This window comes from Fukomys damarensis, unplaced genomic scaffold (genome assembly GCF_012274545.1).
Source record: "Fukomys damarensis isolate Sample0158 unplaced genomic scaffold, DMR_v1.0_HiC HiC_scaffold_13, whole genome shotgun sequence".
NCBI classification, from domain to species: Eukaryota; Metazoa; Chordata; class Mammalia; order Rodentia; family Bathyergidae; genus Fukomys; species Fukomys damarensis.
In genome coordinates, this window is record NW_022900925.1 from 27,720,832 (window position 1) to 27,733,014 (window position 12,183).

Sequence of the window (12,183 nt, forward strand, 5' to 3'; positions counted from 1 at the left end):
TAAAAAAAAAAAAAAAAAAAAAAAAAAAAAACCAAAAAACAACAACAACAACAAAAAACAAACAAAAAAACAAAACACAACCCTACAAAACTCAGGATCAGAACTGGGACAAAATCAGAACTTGTTTTTAAGCAGTAGAAAGAAGTGATAAGCCCTGTGTAGGAGATGCCTGAATCCTTAGGACTGGATGTTCACGCTTTCACTCCCTCTACCCACTGCATTTCCTGATACTGTCTCCCAAGCAGGCCGGGTGGATTTTCAGTGCTAGGTTGCCTAGACTGTCAAATTGCCACTCCGCTCTTCCTTTCTAGAGAATTCAGGCAGCCCTCTGGAGATCAGGCAGAGGGGAAAAAGTAGAGGACTCACCTCAGCCAGGTCTGTGTTCTGGAATCAGCTTAGCAGAGAGAGCACTGGAGTGTCATCCTATTGGCTATTGGTTCTTAACCTTTTGCTGGTCCCAGACCCCTTTGATAATCGAAGAGAATTTTGATACCCTTCATCACCCTGACAAGTGCGTGCACACATGAACACATTAAATTGTGCATTTAACTTCACAGGGGCTCGTGGGCTGCACAGAGACCTCACATACCCTTGGCTGAGAACCTGGTACCAGGGCAGAGTAGGGTTCCATGTGTGGTCTTTGAGTTGGGTGTGGGTGAATTGCTGGCATGTTGATCTTGGGTATAGTTATTTCTCCTTGCTAAGGCGCAGGTTCCCCATCTATAAAGTGCCGATAAGAAGTGTACCTCCCACCCGGGGTAGCTGGGAGGGTAGCCGAGGTAATGTGTGTAAAATGCTTGCGTTGCATGAATTACTGCTGTGTTGCCTGCAGAACGCCCCCTTGCCCTCTGGAGGACTCCTACCTTGGTAGCCAGAGCTTAGGCTGCCTTTGGCACAGAGCAGCCACTTTGGGCCCTAGGTAGATGTGAGGCTCTCTTTCGAATGGGGTAGGGGGAGCCCCCGGGCCTATTTGGGGAGTCAAGAAGGTTTAGAGCAGGAGGCCCAGCTGCTCTGGTGCAGTAGCCCAAGTGCTGGTGTTGCTCTTGGCACCAGACCTGCCTCCCTCGCTGCCTCCCTGGCTCAGGAACGTCCCCAGAACTGGCGCAGCAGCCGGAGGGTGTGGGCGGAGGAGGAGCACACATTTTTTCTTCCTTAATTAACTCTGGCTTTCAGGCTCTCTGTATCCCCAGCTGTTAGTGGGGAGTGTTAACTAGGGTCAGGGCAGTGGCGGGGCTTGGGGGACTCCTGGGGACAACACAGAGGAGACGGAAGTGCCTCCCTCCCTGGCTCCTGGATCGAGAGCTTGGCCTCCTGCTGCCCAGGCCCGCCTTCCCCTCGCTGCCCTCTTTTAGCCGAGCTGCTCAGAAACCCTTCTCCACCCTCCTTGGAGCCCCATGCTCTGGGCTGTGCTGTGAGAATGGCGGGAGGTGAAGGATTCCAAACATTGGCCCCCACCCGGCCCTTAATTACATTAAGCACAAAGCCGCAGTGCCAGCGCCCTGCGCTACTCCGCCGCCGGCCCAGAAACAATCTGCGGTCTGTTCTCAGGACCCGGTTCCCCCAGCTGTGCCTCCCTTTCATCTCAGCCTCCCTCCCAGGAACGTGGCTCTCTAACCTCCTTGTGTCTTCCCCAGTTTCCTTAGCTTTAGGATTTCCCTTTCCCAGCCTGGGAGGCCAAGCATAGTGGCAGCCTCTGAGCCTGTTTCTCCCGTTTATTTGCAGTGTATGCCTGAGCACCTTGCAAAGATCACGCATGTGCTTGTCTGGTTTGCTTTGGATTTGTATATTGTCCCTTTGAAGGAGAAACAAAATGCCCCACTTTATAATGACACTGCATAAATCATAACAACACCCTTATTTATTTAGAAATTCCTAAATTTGTGTGTGTGTGTGTGTGTGTGTGTGGTACTGAGGATGGAAAACCAGGGGTGCTCTACCACTGAGCCACACCCCTAGCCCTTTCTTATTTTTTGAGAAAGGGTCGTGCTAAAGTCCGGTGGGACTCAAACTTGGGATTCTCCTGCCTCAGCCTCCTTAGTGCTGGCAGTACAGGTGGGCATCACCACACCTAGCAGAAATTGCTAGTTTTTGGAAGTGCCATTTCATACCTTTCTCATGGATCTGTAGCCGTGTTGGTGACTTTCAGGCAGAAGAGTGAAGGGCTTGGGGGACCTGGTTGCTCTGACTCCCAGGTTAGTGCTCTTTCCTCATGCCTGCCTCCTCGGCTTTGTGAGTGTGGCCTTCTTCATTGGTCCCCACCATCTCCATTTCTGCAGGAATGCCACTGCTAGAGGCCATTCAGAAGGGGTATGTTTGGTGATGTTCTGAGGGACCCTAGAAAACCACTTTTCTCTCCTCTCCGCTTACCTTGTCCCTTCCCTGGCTTTATGGGACTGGGATGTCTCTTTCCCACTCCGGGGTTGAGCTCTTCCAGAAGCACGAGTCTTTAAACTCTCCAGAGAGGCACATTCTCTAGCCCTTGCCACGTCCCAGGGGCTCCGGTCCCCGCCTCCCTACCCTGTGAGAGGACAGGAAGCTGGAGGGGCATGGGTCCCCTGCCTCAGGCAGACCTCCCATGCCCTGAGCCAGCCACAGGCAGTGACTGCAGACAGTGGAGAGCCCTAGCTCCAAGCCTCTCTGGTCCGGCAGTACAGCCCCTGTAATTAGCGTCTTTGGAGACAGCTGCGGCCTCGCCTGGTCTTTTAACCCCCCTGCTTCCTCACATATGCACACGGCTTAGGGACCTGCCATTCTCCCTCCCGGGCCGTCCCCAGGGAGTTCCCGAGCCCCATATGGTGAAGCTTGTCTCCTTTCTATCTCTGTGCTGGGGGTGGCAGCTCAGGCGGGAATCCTGCATGCTGAGGGTCTCTAAGGGACACTGGACTCCGCGGGGCAGCTGTCTTTCTGCCTCTGCCTGGGGCAGAACACCTGATTGCTGGTTTCACTTTGATGTCTTTTGCCAAACTCCTTTGGAGCTTTGGAGAGACAAATGGGCTTTTGTTTTGTTCCACGGGAGAATTTCAGCCCCTTGGGGTGGCTCACCAGGCTTGCTAGTCCATGGCACCCCTGAGGGAGGGGGAAGGCTCTGGACTGCACTGTGCCCTTGACAGCTCATCACTGGGGGGCTCCTGCTGTTTTGAAGAAGCAGGACTTCATCCTGAGCCCAGACAGAAACTTGAGACAGGATATGGTGGTCTTCCCTGTGGGTAGTTTATGTGTTCCTTAAGGAAAAACTGGAAAATGCTTCATTCCCCAAAAAATCGATCATTCTGATAATGTAAATTCTACTGCTGATAAATTTGATTGTATTTCCCTCTGTTCTGTTTTTAGATATATATAGATTTTAAAAATTGGTTGTTATCTAATTACCTGCTTTGAATGTCGCCTTTTCATGTAATACTATATGTAAGCGCTTATTCATTTACTTTGGGTTGTTTGTTTGTTTGTTTGTTTTTGAGACAGAGTCTGGTTGTGTAGTTCAGGTTGGCCTTGAACTCACTGTGTAGCCCAGGCTGGCCTCGAACTTGTGGCAGTCCTCCTGCCTCAGCCTCTCAAGTGCTGGGATTACAGGCGTGTGCCACCTCACCCAGCTCTACATATGAGTGTTTAAAATGAAATGGCATGGCTTTAAAGTTATTCTATTTTTTTTGGTTTTGGTACTGGGGATTGAACTCGGGTCCTTGTGCTTGCAAGGCAGGCCACAGAACCACTGAGCTAAATCCCCAGCCCTTTAAAGTTATTTTAAATGGCTGTAAAATGTTTCATCCTAGTGGCTCCACCATTACCTGCTGTCGTCCCTCCCCCAAATTGTTATTCTAAACCTCCGAACTTTAAGGAGCAGGAAGTGAGGAGCCATTTTCTGGGTTCTACAGGTGTCATGTTAATCCAGGGCAGGACCTCTGCCAAACCCCATCTTGCCAAGGTGATAGGAGGGAGGGCCCTGCTATGGGATAGGTTCAGGCCTGTATTGGACAAAGGTTCCTGGCGTCCCTATGCAGCCCTCAGTAGTCCTTAGAGTGGGACACTCCCTTGAGTGCCCTGAGTCAGGAGCTTCCTGGGGCTCATGCGGAGGTGGGGATGGGACACAGGTTCAAGTTGGCCCTGGGGGCCATCAACACATTGACTGAGCCTTGTTCCCAAGCTTGGGCCTGGTGTGGTGGCCTGGGTGCCAGTAGCATGTCGATCTCTTTCCATCTCCTTCCGTGAGCTATTGGGGTTTGGGGCTCTTCCCCAAGACGCCTGGGCCTTCTCGCCGCAGACCTCAGGTGCTGTTCACCTTGTAGAAGGAACGGGGGCTGCTGGAACTGCCTGGGGCCAGGGTCTTCCTTGGCCACCCTATGTATAGAATAGATCCCTCCCTTTTCTCTCAGCATCTCTTAATTATACTTGATAATCATAATGATTAATAACAATTATAATGAGCTTTGTCCTTTGTTCTTGGAGACCCACAGCCAGTTCCAGTTCTGTTGATTTATACACTTTTTCCTTTTTCCTTCTGCCCCCATGAAAGGGCAAACTGAGTCACTGAGAGATTTAAGAGTTTTGAGCAGCATTCTAAGGAGGCAGGAAGATTAGATGGGCCAGGATTCCATTCCTGGCTTTGTTCTGTGTCAGTCTCCTTGTCAGTTACCTCTTGAGCCTCCATTTCCTCCTGTGTACAATGAAAATAGTGACACCTGGCTTCTTGCAGAGTTGATGCAAAGATCAAATGGAAGCGTTTCTGTAAAACTCCCTGGCACGTAGTTTGTGCCCGGTCAGTGTTGTATTTGTTGATGTTCAGGGTCACAAAATGCACCAACATCAAAGGCGGAGGGGGCCAGTGCACCTAGCTGCCTCCCTGCTCGTGTTTCCCCAGAGCCCCTGCAACTGTGCCCTTACTGAGCCGGCTCCAGGCAGGAAGCTATCCTGCTTGGCTGATCAGGGGAGTCTGGCTGCCCAGAGTCTCTCTTGTTCCAGCTCCTCTGGTTGGGACATCCTGCCAAGTCAAGCCACCATCTCCATCTCCTCCACATTGCTTATCCCAGTGAAAGTAACAAGGTTCCTTTCCTTTCTGACTTCTCCCTCACACGATCTTGAAACAGCAGTAATTTGCTAGTGACCAACAGAAAGCCAAAGAGTATTCTGGGGACAGGCTTTGGTTCTGAGTCCTTGTATCCCAATCTGAGGTTATAGAGTTCTCTGCTTCCAGGACGCAGAGTGCTCTAGCCTGAGAACTGACATTTGAGGCTGTGCAGGGAATAATCCTACAGCCTTTCCAACCATCTGCTCATGACCAGAGTTTTGGGGTGCCTTCCTTCCTGAGGTTGTAGACTAGCAGCATCGGCATCATCTGGGCACCGGTTAGAAATACAGAAGAATCTTGGACCTCACACCAGATCTAATGAGTCAGGACTTGCGTTCTGGGAAGACATCTGGAAAATTTGTATGTATGCTAAGTGTTGAGAAGTGGTGATTCAGGCCTTAGTTTTCAGCCACGGGTACACAATAGAATCACCTGGAGAGCTTTTTTAAAAAATAAACTGGTTCTCTGTGACCAATGGCTAGAACAATGAATGAGAATCACCAAGAATAAGATCTGGGTATTGGGACAAAAAGAGAAAAAATTCCCCAGATGACTGTGATGGACAGCTGGACTGGAGAACCCATTTAGCCCTGTCTTTGGGCTGGGTGGTCTCAAATGAGGGCAATCTTGACAGTAGTAGTTGCTGTTCATTGAGCTCCTGTTATTCAAGGAGAGCTTTATCCAGGCTGTCATCTGCATTCCAACCCTGACAGCTGCTGTTATGCTCCCTGTCTTCCTAGGAGAGAACTGCAGCTCAGGGAGGTAAACTGAGTCCTCTCAGGCCCTGTGGGGAGTGGGCTGCAATTGTGGGACTCTAAGCTTCCTGTTTGTTTACTTAGTGTGCTGTGGCTTGAACCCAGGGCCTTTGCATTGAGCTACATCTTCAACTTTTTAAAAAAAAATTTCTTATTTTAAGACAGTGTCTGGTGAAATTGCCAACTTGCCGGGGTTGGGCTTGAATTTGCCATCCCAGAGTGCTGGGGTTATGGGGCCTGTACTACCCTATCTGGCCTTTCTCAGGCTTCTTTTGCTGTGAGTACTGTAACTGATGCTCCTCAGCATTTTTAAACAGGCCTGGTTCTCTGTGGAAAATCTGGCTAGAGATTATTTCTTTCCTCGGTTGCAATGATATTTTCAGACCATGCCACTCGAAAATTGTTCAGTCTGAGGATAAGTACAGTGGGTTTTAGTCCTCAGATTTATGTCTCTTAGGATGAAGGGTCAGTGGGGTGAGGTCAGTGACAGACAAGTTATAACCAAGTGGCAGAGAAATTTTAAGGAAATTAGGCATTTCCCAAGGCCATACAGAAAGCATGGAGTTTGGGAACAGACAACTTAACTCAACTTTTTATTTTAAGCTAACTGTATGGGTTTGAGCAAATTTCCTTATCCCTCTGCACCCAAACTCCACTCCCCACTGGACAAACTACAGGGAACTATTCTTTCCAGTTCTGCAAACCTGAGCTCTAAGATAAAAAGGGTGAGAAACGAGACATTGGCTAGAAACTAGATGAACTTCAGACTCCAAGTCCCTTGCTCTAAGGGCAGCTGGCTGGCAGCGCTGGGGTCACAGACAGGAGTCATGGAAGGCCACACAGGGTGCAGTGCTGTGCCCAAAGACAAGAGACCCGGAAATAAAACCTCCTGAGGATCTTCCAGCCTGCAGAGAGACCAGGAGAGAAGGCAAAGAAAATGGGCCAGACATTGAGAAATAGCCCTTTCTTTTCATGGTTTGAACTATATCCAAACCTAACTTGTAAGTTCGAATAAGGATTTGAAAATCAGCCCAGGGCTCCCATGATTCTAAATCCAGGTTACTCTGTATATCTTCCTTATAAAGTCATGGAATATCTGTGTTTAGGGAATGGAATGAGTAACGATAAATGTCTCATTGCTTTTCCTCCCTCTCTTCTTTTTTATACAGCAACTTGCAGTTCTCAAGACCACTTATGCATCTCACTACACGGAAGAGCCCCACACCTGCCCTAGTGGGTTGGAAGGGGCAATGCTTTACCCCTGTCCAGTAACAGAAAACACAGATCTATAGGCGAGAGCCTTGCAGTCCCACAGCAAATTAGGGGCAGAGCTGGGACTTGAATCTGGGTCTTCCAGCTCTGAGCATAGCGCTTCTTTTTTCACACCTCCACACCTCCCATTGACCACCTTGGGTTTCTAGGGGTCCAGGCCAGAAGCTGTCAACAGCCTGGGACAGATGGAGCTTATAAGATACAATCAGTTTTCAGTGATCTGTCCTTGTGTGTGTTGCTGGGAATAGAACCCAGGCCCTCACTTGCGCTAGGTGAGTGCTGTACCACTGAGCAACACTCTGATCCTGTACTTTGCTTTATTTATTTTTAAATTTATTATTAATATTGTTATTTTGAAGTACAGGGGATTGAACCCAGGGCTTTCACACTGAGTTATATCCCCAGCCCCTTCTCATCTTTCTTTCTTTTTTTTTTTTACTTCGAGACAGTGTCTGACCAAATCTCCAAATTGCCTAGGTTGGGTTTGACTTTGTGATCCTCCTGCCTCAGCCTTGCAAAGTGCTGAGACTGCAGGCATGAGCCACCACACCTGGCTTGTATTTGTCTTTTAAAACTCACTTTTCTTTTTAATTACATAACCAGTACAGAGCTAGCTCCTTCTTATTAAAATTGTCAAATAATATAAAGCCCTCTTTGATTCCTCGTCCCTCATCGTGTACCACCCCATAGAGGAAACCACTGAGGACAGCTTGGTGCAAGTCCTCTTAGCCCTTTTACAAAAAGGCATTTTGTATGTGTGGCTGGCAGACTATTATCATCCCTAACCATCTCACTCACTTTAAGTGCCAGCTGTGTATGGGTGCGTGGAGAAAACAAATATTGTTACCTTCAGCCAGGCAAACCGGGATGGTAACCCGGTGAGGCTGATGCTTTAGGGCAGCAGTTCTCAAATCTGGATGTGCGTCTGAATCCCTCATAGCTGTTGCTAAAATGCAGATTCTTACTCTGTAGCTTTGGTCCAGGTCCTGGGTTCCTGCTCTGCTAATGAGTCGTTGTAGATGCCACTGCTGGTTGCAGGCTGTACTGTGAGCAGGAAAGAGTTTGAGTTTGGACTGTGGAATCAAACAGACACAAGCCAGGCATAATGGTGCACACCTGTAATCCCAGCTACTTGGAAGGCTGAGGCAGGAGGATTGCAAATTAAGAGGTGAGCCTGGCAATTTAATGAGAGGCCCTGTCTCAAAATAAAAAACAAAAAGGACCAGAGATATAGCTCAGTAGTAGAACATGTCTGGGTTTAATTCCCACTACCATTAACAAAACACCCAGACTTAGGGAGCCCTTACTTGCTGGCCAAATGAGCTAAGCAAGTACTGCTGCTACCTGTGAATCGGGAATAAGAACAGAACCCCTGACTTGTGGGGTTGCTGTGAAAACAAAATGAGCTGGGGCCCAGGAGGCACTTGGTCCAGTGCCTGGCATGTAGTGAGCTGTCAGTGAATATTAGTTCTTAAAAATATTAGTTATTAATATTGTCTGGCGACAGATAGCATACAGTGGTCTGAGCCAAACACAAAACGCTTGCTGGTTGACTACTGTTTGGGGCTGTTTATGCTGATGCACTCCACATTATTCATGGATGTCATCCTCATTCTCCTCATCAGGGTTTTCCACATGCCCGGCGTGGCATTATGTCCAGATACTTATGGGGAAACTGAGGCTCAGGGAGTTTGGATGACTTAGCCAGATCCACACATCTAAGAAGCAGCACAAGCAAACCAGTACCGAGATCCAGGTCCGTGCTTGCTTTGAACCTGCAACTGCCTTCCACCTGGAACTTACTATTCCAAGGCCTGCTGGGTTTTCCACAGAGGGAGTGAGGGCCTTTGAGTTTGGCTCCAGGGAAGTAAAGCAACAGGCTTCAAACTTTTTTCACTCCCATACTTGTTGAAAGAATTTTGAGAAGCCTGTGGGTTCCCTCACACTTCATTTTTCCAGTCCTGGGGATTGAACCCAAGGGGCAACCTCCCACTGAGAGAGGGTCCTGCTAAGTGGCCCTGGCTGGCACTGAACTTGTGATGTTCCTGCCTCAGCCTCCTCAATAGCTGAGAGAGAACAGATAAGTGCCGTCGCTCTTGATTCACCATGTTTGTTGTTGTTATGTGTTTTCTGTGTTTTGTTTTGAAACAGAGTCTCACTGTATAGCCTGGGCTGAGTGCTGGAATTGCAGGCATGCTTCCTTGCATCTGGCCCTGCTCACATTTGCCTTACATGGCTTCTACTTGCTTTTGTACACTTGTGTATGCTTTGCATATGTTTTTGTCAAGGCTTTAGAGCTGCACGCTCAGCCCAGACAGGAATGGAAAATGTCTGCCATATTCCTAATTGGTAAACGGGATCTCGTGCAAGACCAGTCAGCTTGTCACACTTTGAGTCGAAACAGCCTGAGTTTTTTTTTTTTTTTTTTAATTTGGTGAATTGTGTTGAACAGGTGTCCTTGTGTCTGCTTCTTTGCTTCCTAATTTTAATTCTAAAACAAGCAGGAGGCTGGGGAGGATAGAGGTGAGATAAAGCCAGCCCCACTCCTTGGAATCTCCGGGAAGCTCTCTCTGCCCTCCTGGGGCATCCCAGCAGGGACATTGTCCAGTCGGGTAGGGAGCCAACTAAGGTGGGGTGGCCGGGTGGGCCTGTCTTTGGGAAGCCATTAGGAGGGCCGCTGGGAAGAGAGAACCAGGGAATCCAGGTGGTCCCCAGCCAGTCGGTCTTAGGGAGGAGTAGGTGGGAGTCACTCCCGGGGAGCCATCCTGTCTGGGGGCTCAGCGTAGAATGATGCTGCTTTGTTGCAGAGAGGCAAACTGAGGCCCATGACAGAATGACTTCAAGGCCACAGAGCAATTCATGTACCTGCCAAGAAAGCCAGCTGGCCTTCCTGAAAGAGGCATCACAAGGCAAAAACCACCTTGGCTGGGGTAGAGAGCTGGTCTTCAGAGTTCGTCCTCCCCTTGGGCATGTTACCCGCCTCTCTCTGTGCCTGTCTCTTCATCACTTAATAGGGAAGGAACAGGATCTCCTTCCTGGGGTGTGCACCTGGCCCCTCAGCATGCTAAGTAAATATGATCGCTGCTACCCTAGGTTTTTGTTCCGCGTGGGGATTAGGGCCAGGAAAGACCCAGTGGTGAGTCTGAAAGGCAGAGTGTATGGGTGTGTGGCCTTGTCCCTGTCCCAGGATGAGAACATGTGCTCAGAGGCCCTTAATAATGACACCTGATGAACGGTGCGAAGCAAGCCAAGGGCTCTTGTGATTGCCCTTGAGCCCCAGCCATCTGCTGAACAGACTGCAGACAACTTTGGCCTCCAACAGAGGACATTTCAAGCCTCTCCTCCTCTTGTGGCCCTGGGGAGGTGAGGGCTGGTTCCCACACATCCCTGCCAGGACCCCACCACCTGAGGGGCCTCCCTGTACACCTGCTGCTGCCCATCCCACCCTCCTCTGCTCTCCCGGGCCTGCTGTTATTGCTGTTGAATGGGCTCCGGGTCCCCAGCTCACTTGTTTCAAAGCTGCCTCGTGGCGCTCGCAGTGGATACTTAGAAGCATGTCCTGTCCCCATGCAGCCATCCCTTCCCTTAGGTGTCTTGTCTCTCCAGCCCATCCTGGGATGTTGTTTCCAGGAATTCCTTTGTCAAGCAAAGGATCCTTTTGTGAAATGAATAATCACTCTTTGGATTTCAGTTCAGGATTTTTTTTGTTCAGCATCTTTCTGAAGATTGGGCCCCTGAGGGTGAGTTTGTAGGCCTAGGGGGTGTGGTGGTGGTAGGTCACCGCCTCCCTCTCTGCCCGCTGAAAGGACTCCCGTGTGGCTTCTAGATCTGCTGATTACCTTTCATCCTTCCGCTGTCTTCCTGTCGGGCCTCTGGCCGCCAACATCGATCACACTGGCCCGGAAGGTGGTGACAGGCTTGTATTTCTCGCTCTGTTTTGTTCTTTTGCTTGGCCAATTGCGTCTCCATGGAAACAGGTGTGGCCTTTGTGTTGCCTTTGCTTTGGGCAGATCGATGCTGAGTGGAGAGTGGAGATTTCTTTTTTGCTCCCCACCCCTTCCCCTCTTTGGGATCAAAGGGGGAGGTGAGGGCATCACATGCAGGGACTGACCGGAGGTCTTGTGGCAGCCCGGGAGGCAGGGGGTCAGTCTTCCAGCGGGGGCTCCACAGCGTGGCTTCTGACCTGGCCTGCCCTGCATGGCCTTGCCCCTGCTTCCTGGGGCCATCGGTATGGAGTGGGGTGTGCAGTGATTTATAAACGCTCTCAGCCCCGTCACCCATTACCTTCTCAGAGGCAGCTGCCGGCCATCTGGGGTGGGTTGCAGGGTAGGGGTCAGCGAGCTGGGGTCAGCAAGCTAGCACCACCTCTGCTTCTAAGGGCCAAGCCTTTGACTTTTTTAGGCTTCTTCTGAGAGTTTGGAGGGGTTTAAGAACACTAGAGAAGACAGGGCTTTGGTGATGGGATTCCCTTTACCTTAGGAAAAATCCTATCTGGAGAAATGCTGCAGTTTTGTCCTATGATTGTCCCTGTGACTGTCCTAAGGTCAATAGAAATTCTGTGTTGGATTCCGACTAGTGAGCTGCTGGTTGGAATGAAACATGCAGAATGAGCGCTTCTGTTTAGACTTCACATCTTTCATGTAAGCCGGCCCCCTCCTCCCACCCAGAGGCCCAGGGCACTCTGCCTTCCCAGGCTAATGACAACCTATTAGGGAACCTTCTGTTCCACACCAAAGCACAAGTGTTGGCCTGAGCAGCTGGGGCCAGCCACAGATCTACTTTGTGTCCTTTAGGTCCCTGTGAGTTTCAGGAGGGAGAGGAGAGCAAGCAGGAAGGGGCGTCCCGAGATAGGCGCTGTCTTCTGCCTGAGCCATTCACCTGCCTGCTCATTTCTGGAACTGCTGGTTTGGTCAACTACATTATCCAACAGGTGAGGCAGGTGGCTTTTGGCAGGAACACCTGTGCTAACTTTAATACCGTCATGTGAACCTCACTGATTAAATCAGCAAACTCCAAACCTGAAATTCATTTTAAATTATTTTTCATTTTTAATTTCTGAACTCTCAGCCCAACTGCTTGTTAAGTTTAGCAAAG

General features: G+C 49.7%; 1 long non-coding RNA gene across 1 annotated transcript in view; it reads left to right on the forward strand.

The window, feature by feature from the left end:
- The window catches only part of LOC104859561, a 39,979-nt gene that overhangs the window by 3,049 nt on the left and 24,747 nt on the right, over positions 1 to 12,183 (forward strand). The window lies entirely within an intron of this gene.